Source organism: Gorilla gorilla, chromosome 17 (genome assembly GCF_029281585.2).
Source record: "Gorilla gorilla gorilla isolate KB3781 chromosome 17, NHGRI_mGorGor1-v2.1_pri, whole genome shotgun sequence".
NCBI classification, from domain to species: domain Eukaryota; kingdom Metazoa; phylum Chordata; class Mammalia; order Primates; family Hominidae; genus Gorilla; species Gorilla gorilla.
Genome location: NC_073241.2, coordinates 101613334 through 101630856, shown reverse-complemented (window position 1 = coordinate 101630856; position 17523 = coordinate 101613334).

The window sequence follows — 17523 nt, the reverse complement described above, 5'->3', positions numbered from 1 at the left end:
GTGTGAAATTCTGCATTTACAGAACTGTATAAGATAGATTCTCATTCAATTCTAATGGAAAAAGAAACATGAACTAACTTTCTGAAAAAACTAAAACTGTAAAAGCATAGAGCCTTTGAAATGCAGACGGAACCTGGAGAAGGAGAGAAACCTGGCCAGACTTCCTGGAGAACACTCACATTCATTTTATAGAGTAATAGGAAACCTCAAGATGAATATGAGAGAAGAGTGGATAGGATGGTCATCCTAGCAACAAACACACCAAATGTTGTGAGGTGTCTGGACTACAACTAGAAGATGTACAAACTGCAGGCAGAAAATGGCTAGAGTTGATTCCGGGGAAGTAGGTAGGGGTCCAAAGGGATTCATATAACATGTTGAGTAGTTTGCCATTTATCCTGTACAAGACAGTGACAAGTTAGAGGTGTGTGTGTGTGTGTGTGTGTGTGTGTGTGTGTGTGTGTGTGTGTTTAAGGAAAATGGCATGGTTAGCTTCGTGTTTTAGATTACTTGGCTGGTTCTATTAAGAACTGATTTTCAGAACTACAAGAATGAAAACATGCGCTTCAAGGGAAAAGATTTTCAGAAATGTTATATAACATGCCCCGAAACAAGATTCCTGTTTTCTTGGAGGTTTAGCTGACGGGGCAGTGCCATTAAGTGAGAGAGACAACACATAATGATTCATTATCATATATTGAACCAGCTTATGGTTCAATCTACTTAGATTATAGATTTAAAGATTATAGCTGGGTCTGGCTCTTTGCTGAGTGGTTGCCGCAGAAGAAAAGCATTTAAATATTTTGCTAATTTTCTTCCTTTTTTTTAGATCAAAGGCTGAATTCTGAATGAAATGAGATTAGGAAGAAACATAAATTTTTAAAAACAGAGAAATACAAAAGTGAAAGATGTCTATGAAGGTTCAAAGATCTGGCATGTGTATCAGGCAATGCTTGAGAAAATAACCCTGGCAAGAAATGGTGCCAGAAAGCTAAATGAAAGAAACAAACAAATAACATTTTGGTGTATAAGGTTGAGCAGTTTGAAATGACAGTAGGCTATGTATGACCCTAAAAGAGAAGCAGAAGTCTTGATCACATATTAATTGATTAATTGACAACATTTTACTATGTGCTTACTTTACACCCACTATTTGGCAGGGAATGTTTTCAGAACCAGAAAGTCCTCGATGAGCAAAGACCAAATGTTCTTAGATTCAGTATTCTAAGTGTGTGTGCCACATCAGTGATGAAATCTTTCAAGATGATGACAGATATTTTACAAAGGTCTTCAATCCATATGTTTGAGTGATATGATAATTGAGATGAATATAATAGAGAAATGAGAAAGAGTGATAGTATACATAGACTGCATGAGACTCAAAGGAACACAAGTTTTCAAAGTCGCTGGATGCGTATTGATTTGGTGGTTTCAGCTGGTGTGCCATCCTAGTCCTGAATTGTCTGGTGTGGAAGTAGGCTATGGAGTCAACGAGGTGTCTCCTCCCTCCTCCAGAGACGATGACTGCTATGTGTCTGCTATGCATCTAGTCACTCAGATATTCAATTACAGATTACTTTAAATTCCGTGTACTGGAAAGACTTGAAATTCATGAAAGGATTCCTAAACATTTTAATTTTTCCTTGATTTTCTGAATTTTTTTAATAAGGAAAGCTCAAAAATACTTTTTGACTACTAAAAAATGTCCCCAGACATGATGATCTGACCTTTGTTTTTAATTATTTGTGATTTGAAATTGATTGTAGCGATGCTATAGCATAATAGCTGAAACTGTACCCTGACAGCTTCTTCTATGCCACAAGCAGATTTAATATCTTCTTCTTTGGGTTTCTAATAAGATATCATCACTTTTGAGTCTTAGGATACTCTGCACTTAGCATACTCTGCTTTTAATAGAGTAATTTGTGTTTCCCTTTTCTCCATGATCACTCTTCCAGCTCACTCATCACATAGGATAACTCTAAACTTCTTGATGGCAAGGACTGTATTTGCCTTGATGGCAAGGCTGAGATCTTTGAATCTCTGCCTACAGTAACTCAAAGAAACATCTGTTATATAGATCTTTATTTTAAATTAAAAAAAGAAAACGAAAAGAAACATTTTGGCAATATCGTATGTTTTTTCTAATCATTCTTAAAATTAAGTGGTATACTATTTAATAATTTCATTAAACTCTTGATTTGATAACAGGTGACCAGAGTAATTCCTTTAGAAAATCAGATGCCAGTAGAGTTTTTGGAAGATTATTTAACAGAAATATCTTAAAGCTATCTTCTTCAAAATTGTCACCTGCTATTACAAACTTCCTATTGAGGTATCTGTATCAAACCATGCTTGCTAGCTCCTAGAGTACTATCTAAAATTATAAATTTAAACTATATATGTATTATGTATTATGTATTCAAACATCCATGTCTTTAAAATCTAAATCTGTCACTGAGACATGTTTCCAGCTTTTTGAAAGAAATTAAGCAAAGCTGAATTTTTTTTTCACCTGTGTAACACAGCTGCCCTTCACATGTAAAGTAAGTATATAACATCAGTAATCTGTCTTAGGAAGGGCCATTATTTCCTTTTATATTCAAGAAACAATAATGCCAGCTCATAGTCTGTATAACTGAGAGGAGTTCAATCCTCTCCCACATCTACATGAACATCTCACTGACTTCTCCATTTGGCTGAAGGTCTCAACTTCTCTGTCATTCTTGTGGTTCTTTTATCCCTAATTCTTTAAGCTATTCTCACTGCTTCTTTTCTACTTTAAAGAAGCCAACATTTGCTTCTGAACCCCCAAAATACTTTACAAAACGGTGTGTTGATTTAACAGGCTTTGCTGTAGTGTGAGGGTGATATAAGATAATTTTATCAAGTGAAAGAGTAGTAAATATAAGTACCAGATAGCAGCTATGCACTTCCTGAGAGCTCCTTAGGGATGAGCCCCCACTCAGTAACTCAGCCCACCATGTTTCTGAGGACCTCTGCTCCCTCACACTGAAATCCATGTCTGTTTTTTGATAACCAAATAGAGCATGTAGAGTTGTTTGGGGGCATCTGTTTCTCTAAACAAGAAGATATCATCATCTAAAATTGAATTTTGGTATGCACTTTTAGCAACACAAAAACTTAGAGAAATCTTTGAAATTCCAGTTTTGCTTTGAGGATGTCACGATGCAGAATGAAATTCTTAAGCAGAAGTGATGAACTGAGAGGTCTTTGCAAGTGGGGAGCATTTCCTAAGCGGGCTCTGAGCTCTAAAACAGTGGCAGAAAGGCCTACGCCACTCCATGCCTCCTCAACAAGGCTGGTACAAATCTCTCCTCTGCACACATGGTTATTAACATTGCTTGTTTCTGTATGTGTCTGAGATTATGCCACAAACAGAAAAATGACAGCAATGGGCCAAAGCATGTACTTTTTCACTTATAATAAATTAAGTGATTATTTTGAAATGCTAATGAATTTTAAATGTCTTCTTTAATGTTGTATTTCCCTTGGTACAAATAAACATTGCTCATCAAAAAATAGTCAATCATATAAGGTGTGAATTTAGAAATAAGATCTTATTTTGTCCATTTGTCTGTCAGTTTTTCTGTTATTTGTCTAGCTCTTATCACCATGGTAACTGTGCATCTCTGGAGTGCATATCCAATCTAAAGCTTCTATTCAAGCCTCTTCCTCATTGCTTTACTTCTGCTGATTTACATAGAGTTGGGTATTTTTAATGTATGCTTCTTACATCTCCTGTCTGGATCCACAGAAGAAGAGTTTAAAAAACCTAAGCTGCACCAAAGCAGCCGGTTAGATCAGTGTTAGAGCGTCCTGCTAATAAAAAATCTAAGCTGCAATGTGAATATAAACTTAGAGGTTAATAAAGCTGGACAAATATAAGTGTGTGTGAGCAGGACATTGACTTACTTTTTAAATGGTGCCAGAGCTTGAAAATCATATGTTTAGGAACTTGTCATTTCTTAAACACGCACTGTTTCTTAAAATGAAAGGGCATTTGATGTTTTATCCAAAGTCTTCTCAAAGGACAGACAGAAAAACTTGTTTAATTTCTCAGAAAATGAATCAATAGTTTTCTTTTAAACATCAAGGCTCTTGTTATAGAGGAATTTAACATCAGCACTTACGGATGTGAAGAGGTATCCTCTATGGCCTTAGAAAAGAAGGTGATGGGATTGCAGTTTGAGATAGAAAGTATAAATTTAGAAAAATGTAATTTCAAAGTAATATGCAACATCACCTTAATGGAAAAAACAACAACAACAATGACATAAGCAAATAAATCTGTTTGAGTTTGCCAGGAAGGTGTGACAGTTGCCTCATAGATTCTAATTAACATCTAAATATGAATATATCAGTCACTGACGGTGCTTGCAATCTATGAAAATATCTAAAAAGTTGAGTGAGAGAAGCAAAATACTAACAATGCCCATCCACAGAGGTTCAGGATAAAATATCGGCCCTTCTGTGTTTGTGAGTTTTAATCTTTTATGTAAGAAGAATGAATAAACACATTATCTCTTTTAATCTTGATGACATTAAACATCTATTTTTCACAACTAACTTTTATTGTTCTTAATCTTTCCTCCCTGAAATGAGGCCACATGATTTCCATATATGATTTTTATAGCTTGTAGATGAGGAATGAATTCAGCAGCATAACCGGTTCACTTCTCACTGCAAATTCATGTACTGATTCTCTGGTTTTATGAAGCATTTCCCTGCGAAGTTGTAGTTATACCTGCGTCATGGATAAGGATCACTCCCGGGCAAAGAAATTTTTAGCTGAGGAATGTTAAACCTGAATATAGGCAAATTTGGCAAGAAAGTTAAAGGCTGAGGGGACCAAATAGCCTTTCTAAGTTTTCCCTTCTGATTTTTAAATAATTATTTGTAAAGTTCTGCAGGCTTGTAGAAATGTAAAGCTAAAGAAAGGGGCTAAAACGTTTATACTGATTTGATTTAAAAGTGGAATGCATTTGCTTAAAGTCTTTGAGCTCAGGTGGGCGAAAAGCTCCCCCATGCACAGATGTGACTTGGTTCCCTCACTTCCACCCTGGCAAGATCACCTCTTTCTTTTCTTTTCTTTTCTTTTTTTTTTTTTTTTTTTTTTTTTTTTTTTTTTTGAGACAGAGTCTCGCTCTGTCGCCCAGGCCGGATGGAGTGCAGTGGCGCGATCTCGGCTCACTGCAAGCTCCGCCTCCCGGGTTCACGCCGTTCTCCTGCCTCAGCCTCCCGAGTAGCTGGGACTACAGGCGTCCGCCACCACGCCCGGCTAATTATTTTTGTATTTTTAGTAGAGACGGGGTTTCACCGCGTTAGCCAGGATGGTCTCGATCTCCTGACCTCTTGATCCGCCCGCCTCGGCCTCCCAAAGTGCTGGGATGACAGGTGTGAGCCACCGCGCCTGATCACCTCTTTCTTATTTCTTATTCAGAGCAACCCAGTGACATATGTATTTGTTTATTGTTAATATTGTGTTCCCTTTCTGCCTTCGACTCTTGTGTTTATGTGAGAATTACCTAGCCAGATAGGAAACAGACCCTCCCTCAGGAGATAACTTATCACCCCTGTAGCTAAGAGAATTTCTACTAGGATAAGCTACAAATGATATATGGGAGATTCCTTAGTTTTATCTTCATCTGGTAAGTGATATATCTATATCTATATCTATCTATCTATCTATATGCACACACACATATATACACATATACATACATATATTCATATATATACATATGTGTATATATATATATGTATACACACACACATATATATTCGGGGCATCATTGCATTATTTCATGTGATTTTTAGCAAGTAATCTTTCTCATATCTGCATGAAGCAAGGTACTCCCCCTGAAGTTAGGTTCCTACCATCCCAAAGAGATTGGGAGATAGGGCAATCCTATCCTTTATTCCTTGATTACATTTCAAAGGGATGGTTCCCAAGCCCTTGAGAAAAATATTTCTGGTTTGTGAAACAGTCATGAAGCTTTTAAAAGTATTTACATCTCAGAGGAGCAGATAAAAAATTTAGAATTACAAGTTTTTGGAAATAAATGCTCTAAGAAAAGAAAACGGAAAGAAAAGGCCTGTGGGGGTTCACCTGGATTCTGTAAGGGCTGGTGAGCGGGAGATCAGAGGCGCAGAGGCAGGAAAATGTGTCTATGTTTAATGAAGCTGAGGGAAAATTTAGGGCCACGTTGGACAAGAGAAAAATGTGAATAGTCTTTCTTTAAAAGTCATTGAGAAAATCCTGCTTCCCTCAACCTTCGCAGACCCCAGAGAGACTTTTTCAGTCGACAGTCTCTAGAAATATGTGGGCAGTTCCTGATATTCATGGAGGTGTGCTTTGTGTATTAAAGACACCCCTGTTTGTCCAGATGAACTGCTTTTTCGCCTCAATCAGAAAAAGGATCTCGGAGTTTTCATGGTCATAGCTAAAATACACCCCCAAATTCACCATCAACTTTGTGCCTACCACCTGGACTGAAGCTTAGTGTGCCCTGATCAGGAAGGTGAAATCTTTAACTTCTAGGCATTTACACTTTACTGGGGAAGACAAATGAAGAAACAGGTAATTACCATATAAGGATTAACTAGTCTATAATGTGGTAAATTACTAGTTTATTATTAGTAAGTGCTATGGAAGAATATAGGAGGGCTACATAACCCAAATTTGGTATCAAGAACAATTTACTAGAGGTATTAATATTTGAGAGACAAGTTTATATGAATGATAGCAGGAACAACGGAAAATATGCCAGGAAAAAGGAACAGCAAGTCCCACTACATGAAATAATTATGATTAAATAGTGAAACTCAAATATGAAATGGAAACAGTAGGAGAAGACCTTTAAAATCATGCTAAGAAATTTGTATTAAATGCAACAGTGATCCATCGATGAGTTTTAAGAAAAGAAATGATACAAATGATCTGATTTACACTGTACAATTATCACTCTGGCAGTAGAAAGGGAAAATAAATCTGAGGGGGCCAATTCTAGAGACATGGATAACCATTTAATGACTTTTGCAGTAAATCAGGCAAGAGGTAAAAGGTAATTTGTTATGCAAATTTTGGGTTTCTGGTCAATCAAGTGCTTAAAATTCAGGACTGCCACGGGTGACTACAATTTCGAATCCATTGCTCATCTATCAGCTAAATATCCACGGGGACCTCTCTTTTCCCTTCCCTTCACTATTCTTCCTCTATTCTGAACAATGCAGTCATAAAGGCATTTGGAGGCAGAAAGTACATTCCGCTGTTGTTGGACTGAGTGTTTCATCACGCCAATTAAGTCCTGTTGGTTGGTTGTTATTTTTGTACAAGCCTTGCGTAACCTTAACTGATTTACTGCTTACTATTTCTATAACATATGGAGGGAAGGGTGTTGAAATCATCAATAATAACTGAGGATGTGTCTATTACTCTTCACACTTCTGCAAGTGTTTGCTTCCTGTATATTAAACTTCTTTTTTAGGGGTGCATAAACCTTTAGGATTTTTTCTGACTTTCCCTCCAATTTTGTTTCTCTTTTAGGGATTCCAGTTACATGCATATCGGGATATTCAAGCCTGACGCTATGTTCCTTAGCACCTTTTGAGGATTTTATTATCTGTTTTCATGGTAGAATTTTTTAATCTTTTTCTGAGTTTTGTTTTGTTTGTTTACAATTTTTTTCTTGTTTTGAGTTCACAAATGTTTTCTGTTATAACATCTAATCAGCTGTTAATTCTGCCCAGTGCACTTTTCATTTATGTCCTGTGTTTTTTTTATCTCTAGTATTTTGATTGGGCATTTTTGTTTGTTTGTTTGTTTTTTATCTTTCATGTCTCTACATGCTCAACTTTTCACTTCTTAGCCTAAGGAATAGGGTATGAACACTATTATAATGTCTTTATTATTCTATCATTCATATCATAGTTCAGTGATTGATTTTTCCCTCTATGTATAAATCATGTTTTTGTTGTTGTTTTTTTTTTTTTTTTGTTTCTTTGCATGCCTAGTAATTTTCATTAGATTACAACTATGGTGAATTTTTTCCTTGCTTGGTTGTTGGGTACTGTTAAATAAATAATCTTGAACTTTGTTCTGGAATTCAACTTACTTAAAAACAGTTTGATTTTTTTTGAGGCTTGCTTTTAAGTTTTGTTTTGTAGGATTTTATCAACCTCCAACCTAGGGCCGATATGGTTTGTCTGTGTCCCCACCCACGTCTCATCTTGAATTCCCACGTGTTTGTGGGAGGGACCCGGTGGGTGCTAATTGAGTCATGGGGGAAAGTCTTTCCCATGCTACTTTCGTGATAGTGAATAAGTCTCATGAGATCCGATGGTTTTAAAAAGAGAAGTTCTCTTGCACAAGCTCTCTCCCCTTTTGCCTGCAGCCATCCATGTAAGCTATGACTTGCTCCTCTTTGCCTTCCGCCATGATTATAAGGCTTCACAAGTCACATGGAGTTATGAAACCTCTTTCTTTTGTAAATTGCCCTGTCTCGGGTATGTATTTATCAACAACATGAAAATGGACTAATACAGAAAGGAAATTGCCTTTCCACTGCCTCTTTGTTCTATCAGGGCCCCTGACCAAATGGACAGGGTCCAGCAACATCAATGTTGGATTTTCCCCACTCAGTTCACCAACTCACAGCAGTTTTCTCTGGAAACACCCTCACAGACACCCCCAGAAACAATGCTTCACCAGTTCTCTAGGTATTACTTAACCTGGTCAGTTTGACACCTAAAACTAACCACCAGTGGTGTACTCTATAAATCTCTAGACCTCTCTGTTTCATTGGGAAACTCCCTTCTCCCTGGTACCCTACCCTAAGAAGTCCAGGCACCTTATCTGCTCTGTGCTCCCAACTCCATCTCTTCCATTTAGGAAGGTGGCCAGGCTTCCTCTACATTATCCTCCTGGTGAACAGGAAACCTCCTGCAGTAACCTGAAAAATTGTAGGGCTTGTCTCATTTGTTGATCTTCTTTCAAGGATCGCTGTCTTGCATTGATTGATTTCCAACTATGTTGTTTATTTAGTTCCTTCAGGTAAGAGAGTAATTCTGGTCCATATAATTTCGTGCTGGTCAGAAGCAGAATTCTTCACATCCACACTGAAATGATTGATTTTGTGTTTAACACCCAGCTATGACTTTGTTTTACTTTGTCTCTATCATGATTTTTTCTTTCCTGTCATTCCCTGTAATCTGCTCTTACTGTATTATATATTTTATTCAGCATTATGCTTTTATTCAAAACAGGCTCTGTTTCTTTAAGTGTTAACTAAGAATTATTGTATAAGTTATATTCCAGAGATATTTATTGCATTCAATTCATATAAATAAAAAAGTTCTTCTTCTTTATATCTCCTGTAAAGAAAATAAATGTTAATGTAGACTAAAATTTGCTTCATAAATATTAGGATGTGATAATTATTAGATCATAATTATAAGTAGGAACTTCTCTCCAAACCAAATTAGGAGAACCATTTAGATAGTGACACATGACTATTTAAGTTCTATCAAAACATTGATTGAGTTCTTACCTTTTTTCAGACGTTGTTTAAAATCTTTATTATGTATTGGCTTATTTATTTCTAACTAAAAACACATGAGGTAGGTAGGTAGTTGTATGAGTCATGGTTCTCCAAAGTAGCAAACCAATAGGGTGAGTATATGTGTGTATGTGATCTATTATAAAGAACTGATCCATGCAATTATGGAGCCAGGTATATCCCAAAATATTGGGGTGAGCCAGCAAGCTGGAGACCCAAAAGACCTGGTGGTTTATTTCCAGTCCTAATCTGAAGGCCTGTGAACCAAGAAAGCCAGTGGTGTAGTTTCTTTCAGTAGCCTGGCAGGCTTTAGACTAGGAGGAGCTGATGGCTCAGTCTGCATCTGAAAGCAGGAACTTCAACTGATGTCCTAATTTGAAGGCAATCAGGAGGAATTCTCTCCTACTTGGAGAAGGGTCACCACTTTTGTTTCATTCAGGCTTTCAATTGATTGGGTGAGGCCAACCCACATTAGGGAGAGAACTAGCTTTATTTCTTCTATTTATTTAAATGATCATCTCATCTTTAAAAAATAACCTCACAGAAACACCCAGCTAATGTTTGGGCAGATATCTGGGCTCCCAGTGACCTAGTCAAGGTGACAAATAAAATTAACTATTAGAGTGGCATCATCCCTATTTTATTCCTATTTTTTAGCTGAAGAAACTGAGTTATAGGAAGGAAAATTAATTGACTCAAGGTCACTTAGAACATTAGCAGTTGAGTCAGAAATTCAACCCAGTAGATCTGTCCCCAGTGTACAGATGCTCATAGACTTGGAATGGGGTTACATCCTTCTTGTATGACAGATTTATCTGGACATAACCCAACTGTAAGTAATGGCCATCAATACATAGCTCTTCCACAATGTTGTGAAGTAGAAATATATTCTTTTGGCAATTTTGAGATACACCATATGTTATTATTAATTGTAGTCAGCATGTTGTGCAATAGATCAATAGAACATATTCCTCCTGTCTAACTGAAACTTTGTACATTTTGGTTAACATCTCTCCTATTTTCATCCACCTATTCTGCTCTAGCTTCTGATAACCACCATTCCAATTACTTCTATGAATGTGACTTTTTAGATTCCACATATAAGTGAGATCACATGGTATTAGTCTTTCTGTGCCCGGCTCCTTTCACTCAGCATAATGTCCTCTAGATTCATATATGTTGTCCCAAGTGAGAGGATTTTCTTTTTTGAGAAAAAATAGTATTCCAGTGTGCATTATACCACATTTTGTTTATCCATTTATCAGTTGATAAACATTTAGGTTGTTTCTATAATTTGGCTTTTGTGACTACTGCTGCAATGAACATGGAAATACAGATATGTCTTTGACATCCTAATTTTTTTTTTTTTTTTTTTGTGACGGGGTCTCACTCTGTTGCCCAGGCTGGAGTGCGGTGGTGTCAGCTCAGCTCACTGCAACCTCTGCCTCCCGGGTTCAAGTGACTCTCCTGCCTCAGCCTCCCAAGTAGCTAGGACTATAGGCGCACACCACCATGCCCGGCTAATTTTTGTATTTTTGGTAGAGACACGGTTTCACCATATTGGCCAGGTTGTTCTCGAACTCCTGACCTTGTGATCCGCCTGCCTCAGCCTCCCAAAGTGTTGGGATTACAGGTGTGAGCCACTGTAGCCAGCCCTGAGTTTAAAACTTTTGCATAAATACCCAGAACTGGGATTAGTGGATGATATGGCAATTCAATGTTTAGTGTTTTTGTGGAACCTCCATACTGTTTTCCATAAAATAGCTGTAGTAATTTTCATTCTCACTAACAGTGTGTGAGGATTCCTTTTTCTCCACATCCTCCATGACACCTGTTATCTCTGATCATTTTTATTGTAACTATTCTAGCAGCTTGAGGTGATATCATGGTTTTAATTTGTATTTTCCTAATGATTAGTGCTGCTGAGCATAGTTTTATATATCTGGTGGCTATTTATTTGTATGTCTTGTTTTGTTTATTCAGGTGATTTGCCCAGTTTCTTTTTTTTCATTTTCGTTTTCTTTTTTTTCTGAGGAAAATGTCAGAGTTCTAAAGTTGTTTTTTTGTTTTTTAAGACAAGGTCTCGCTCTGTCACCCAGGCTGGAGTGCAGTAGTGCAATCATAGCTCACTGCAGTCTCAAACTCCTTGGCTCAAGCGATCCTTCTGCCTCAGCCTACAAAGCAATTGGGACTACAGATGTATGCCACAATTCCTGGTTCATGTATACAGTTTCTAATTACTGATATAAACAGTTAAGTTTCCTTTATTTTCTTTTTTATACTTTAAGTTCTGGGGTACCTGTGCAGAATGTGCAGGTTTGTTACATAGGTATACACATCCTATGGGGGTTTGCTGCACTCATCAACCCGTCATCTACATTAGGTTTTTCTCCTAATGCTATCCCTCCGCTAGCACCCCACCCCACAACGAGCCCCAGTGTGTGATGTCCCCCTCCCTGTGTCCATGTGCTGTCATTGTTCAACTCCAGCTTATGAGTAAGTAAGAACATGCAGTGTTTGGTTTTCTGTTCTTGTGTTAGTTTGCTGAGAATGATGTTTTCCAGCTTCATCCATGTCCCTGCAAAGGACATGAACTCATAATTTTTTATGGCTGCATGGTATTCCATGGTGTTTATGTGCCACATTTTCTTTATCCAGTGTATCACTGATGAGCATTTGGGTTGGTTCCAAGTCTTTGCTATTGTGAACAGTGCCACAATAAACATACGTGTGCATCTGTCTATTTACAGTAGAATGATTTATAATCCTTTGGGTATATACCCAATAATGGGATTGCTGGGTCAAACGGTATTTCTGGTTCTAGATCCTTGGAGAATCACCACACTGTCTCACACAATGATTGAACTAATTTACACTCCCACCAACAGTGTAAAACTGTTCCTATTTCTCCACATCCTCTCCAGCATCTGTTGTTTCCTGACTTTTTAATGATCATCATTCTAATTGGCATGAGATGGTATCTCATTGTGCTTTTAATTTGCATTTCTCTAATGACCAGTGATGATGAGGTTTTTTCCATATATTTGTTGGCTGCGTAAATGTCTTCTTTTGAGAAGTGTCTGTTCGTATACTTTGCCCACATTTTGGTCAGGTTGTTTGTTTTTTTCTTGTAAATTTGTTTAAATTCTTTGTGTGTTCTGGATATTACCCTTTTGTCAGATGGATAGATTGTAAAATTTTTCTGCCATTCTGTGGGTTGCCTGTTCACTCTGATGATGGTTTCTTTTGCTGTGCAGAAGCTCTTTAGTTTAATTCGATGCCATTTGTCAATTCTGGCTTTTGTTGTCATTGCTTTTGGTGTTTAGTCATGAAGTCTTTGCCCATGCCTATGCTGTGAATGGTATTGCCTAGGTTTTCGTCTAGGATTTTTATGGGTTTTGGTCTTAGGTTTAAGTCTTTAATCCGTCTTGAGTTAGTTTTTTTTCAATATTTTTTTTTCATTATACTTTAAGTTCTAGGGTACATGTGCACAATGTGCAGGTTTGCTACATATGTATACATGTGCCATGTTGGTGTGCTGCACCCATTAACTCATCATTTAGCATTAGGTATATCTCCTAATGCTATCCCTCCCCCCTACCCCCACCCCACAACAGTCCCCAGTGTGTGATGTTCCCCTTCCTTTGTCTAAGTGTTCTCATTATTCAATTCCCACTTATAAGTGAGAACATGCGGTGTTTGCTTTTTTGTCCTTGTGATAGTTTGCTGAGAATGATGGTTTCCAGCTTCATCCATGCCCTACAAAAGACATGAACTCATCAATTTTTATGGCTGCATAGTATTCCATGGTGTATATGTGCCACATTTTATTAATCCAATCTATCATTGTTGGACATTTGGGTTGGTTCCAAGTCTTTGCTATTGTGAATAGTGCCACAATAAACATACGTGTGCATATGTCTTTATAGCAGCATGATTTATAATCCTTTGGGTATATACCCAGTAATGGGATGGCTGGGTTAAATGATATTTCTTGTTCTAGATCCCTGAGGAATCACCACACTGTCTTCCACAGTGGTTGAACTAGTTTACAGTCCCACCAACAGTGTAAAGGTGTTCCTATTTCTCCACATCCTCTCCAGCACCTGTTGTTTCCTGACTTTTTAATGGTATAGGCATGGGCAAGGACTCCATGTCTAAAACACCAAAAGCAATGGCAACAAAAGCCAAAATTGACAAATGGGATCTAATTAAACTAAACAGCTTCTGCACAGCAAAAGAAACTACCATCAGAGTGAACAGGCAACCTACAGAATGGGAGAAAATTTTTGCAATCTACTCATCTGACAAAGGGATAATATCCAGAATCTACAAAGAACTCAGACAAATTTACAAGAAAAAAACAAACAACCACATCAACAAGTGGGCAAAGTATATGAACAGACACTTCTCAAAAGAAGACATTTATGCAGCCAACAGACACATGAAAAAATGCTCATCATCACTGGCCATCAGAGAAATGCAAATCAAAACCACAATGAGATACCATTTCACACCAGATAGAATTAGTTTTTGTATAAGGTATGAGGAAGGGATCCAGTTTCAGCTTTCTGCATATGGCTAGCCAGTTTTCCCAACACCATTTATTAAATAGGGAATCCTTTCCCCATTGCTTGTTTTTGTCAGATTTATCAAAGATCAGATGGTTGTAGATGTGTGGCGCTGTTTCTGAGGCCTCTGTTCTGTTCCATTGGTCTATATATCTGTTTTAGTACCAGTACCACGCTGTTTTTACTACTATAGCCTTGCAGTATAGTTTGAAGTCAGGTAGCATGATGCCTACAGCTTTGTTCTTTTTGCTTAGGATTGTTTTGGCTATGCAGGTTCTTTTTTGGTTCCATACGAAATTTAAAGTAGTTTTTTCAATTCTGTGAAGACAGTCAATGGTAGCTTGATGGGGATAGCACTGAATCTATAAATTATTTCGGGCAGTATGACCATTTTCACGATATTGTTTCTTCCCATCCATGAGCATGGAATGTTTTTCCCTTTGTCTGTGTCCTCTTTTATCTCCTTGAGCAGTGGTTTGTAGTTCTTCTTTAAGAGGTCCTTCACATCCCTTGTAAGTCGTATTCCTAGGTATTTTATTTTCTTTGTAGCAATTGTGAATGGGAGTTCACTCATGATTTGGCTCTGTTTGTCTGTATAGGAATGCTTGTGATTTTTGCACATTGATTTTCTGTCCTGAGACTGCTTAAATTGCTTATCAGCTTAAGGATATTTTGGGCTAAGACAATGGGGTTTTCTAAATGTACAATTATGTCATCTGCAAACAGAGACAATTTGACTTCCTCTTTTCTTAATTGAATACCCTTTATTTCTTTCTCTTGCCTGATTGCCCTGGCCAGAACTTCCAGTACTATGTTTAATAAGAGTAGTGAGGGAGGGCATCCTTGTCTTGTGCCGGTTTTTAAAAGGAAGGCTTCCAGTTTTGGCCCATTCAGTATGATATTGGCTGTGTGTTTGTCATAAATAGCTCTTATTGTTTTGAGATACGTTCCATCAATAGCTAGTTTACTGAGAGTTTTTAGCAGGAAGGGCTGTTGAATTTTGTTGAAGGCCTTTTCTGCATCTATTGAGATGATCTTGTGGTTTTTGTCATTGGTTCTGTTTATGTGATGGATTACATTTATTGATTTTTGTATGTTGATCCAGCCTTGCATCCCAGGGATGTAGCCGATTTGATCATGGTGGATAACCTTTCTGATGTGCTGCTGGATTCAGTTTGCCAGTATTTTATTGAGGATTTTTGCATCGTTGTTCATCAGGGATGTTGGCCTGAAATTTTCTTTTTTTGTCATGTCTCTGCCAGGTTTTGGTGTAAGAAAGATGCTGGCCTCATAAAATGAGTTAAAGAGGATTCTGACTTTTTCTATTGTTTGGGATAGTTTCAGAAGGAATAGTACCAGCTCCTCTTTGTACCTCTGGTAGAATTCGGCTGTAAATCCTTCTGGTCTTGGACTTTTTTTGGTTAGTAGGCTATTAATTGCTGCCTCAATTTCTGAATTTGTTATTGGTCTATTCAGGGATTCGACTTCTTCCTGGTTTAGTCTTGGGAGAGTGTATGTGTCCACGAATTTAATCATTTCTTCTAGATTTTCTAGTTTATTTGCATAGAGGTGTTTATAGTTTTCTCGGATGGTAGTTTGTATTTCTGTGGGATCAGTGGATCAGTGGTCTTATATTTAAGTCTTTGATCTGTTTGACTCATATATTTGAAACGAGATATGGATTTATTCTTCTCCTTATAAATAGCCAATTTTCCCTACAGCATTTATTGAAGATGCAGTGCTTTCCTTACTGTATGCTTATGGCACCTTTGCTTTTGCTGAATATCACTTGATCAAACGCATGAGGTTATTTCTGGGCTCTCTATCTTATTCTGTTGGTCATTGTGTCTGATTTTATGCTAGCACCATCGTGTTTTGATTACTACGACTTTGTAATATATTTTGAAATCAGATAGTGTGATGCCTATAGCTTTGTTCCTTTTGCACAAGATTGTTTTGTCCATTTGAGGTCTTTTATGGTTCTATAATAATTTCTTAATAATACTGAGCCTTTTAATCTATGAGCATGATTTTTTTTATTGAGTTCTTCTTTTCTTTAGGCATTTTTGAGTCTGTGTACTGGCCATGCACATATTTTCTTAAACTAATCTCTAAATATTTAATAATTAATTTGCTATTCAAATATAAATTTTAAAATTTTGTACTTCAATTTTTCATTGCTTGTGTTTGTGTATATTTGCCTCGTTTCCCAAGGCCTTGCTAAATTCACTTGTTACTTTTATACTTCTTCATTTTCATTTATTCATTAAGATGTTCTATGTATATAATCAAGTAATTTGCAAATAAAACCCTTAAGTTTCTTCTTTCTATCTGTGCACTTTATGTTCTTTCTCCAACCTGTTGCACTAGCTAGGACCTCCATCACAATGTTGAATAGCAGTAATGAGAGTGAACCTCACTTTCCCGTCACTGCTTAGAAAAATGTGTTCATTCTTTGACCAATAAATGAGATGTTAGATGTAGGTTCCTTTGAATAATTTAATTATTAACTTAATGACAATCCTTCTATTCTTTTTTAGTAAGAGACTTTTATTTTTTGTTTTTGTTTTCATCAAAATGGTAGTTGAAACTTCTCAATGCCTTATGTATTGAGATGATCAGGCACTGTTGTCCTTTACCAAGTTAAGATGCTAAATTGCTTTATTTGATTTTCAAATATTTTTAGTTTTTCATTTGATTATAATGGAATTAAATTAAAAATTAGTAAGAAAAAGATATCAAAAATATCCCTCAAGTACTTGAACCTTAAGCAGCATATGTTTACATTTCATCCATCAAATAAGAAACAAAAGATATTAGAAAATATTTTAACCTTACAATAAAACACAACATTTCAAAATATGTAGGATGCAGCTAAAGCAGTGTTTAGAGATAAATTTATAGCTTTAAGTGCTTAATTTAAAAATCATGAAAGCTGTAAATCAATTATCTAAATTTAAATCAATGAGAGTACTAGAAACAAGGAAATAATAATAAGAGGAAAGTGAATATAATAGAACATAATCTATAGACAAAAATCATTGAAATAAAAATCTAGCTCTTTGAAGCTGTAGGCATTCATATCTCATCTTTTATATTTAAAATTTATTTTATATTTTAACCTAAAAAATTCTGAGGAGAACTTCAGTTCCTATGTATATTATTTTCAAATAGGCAATCTGGTTAAAAATTATGTATTTCAAAATCTGCCTATTTCTATGGTGCAGATTTTCTGATTGTGATTAAGTATGTATTGGTATATATGCAACATTATTACAATGTAAGCTGTTATGACTTCTATGAATGACGATCTTGTTATGAAAACAGAAATCATTTTTAGGATCGCAGGTGGATTTTTTAGAAGAAATAGG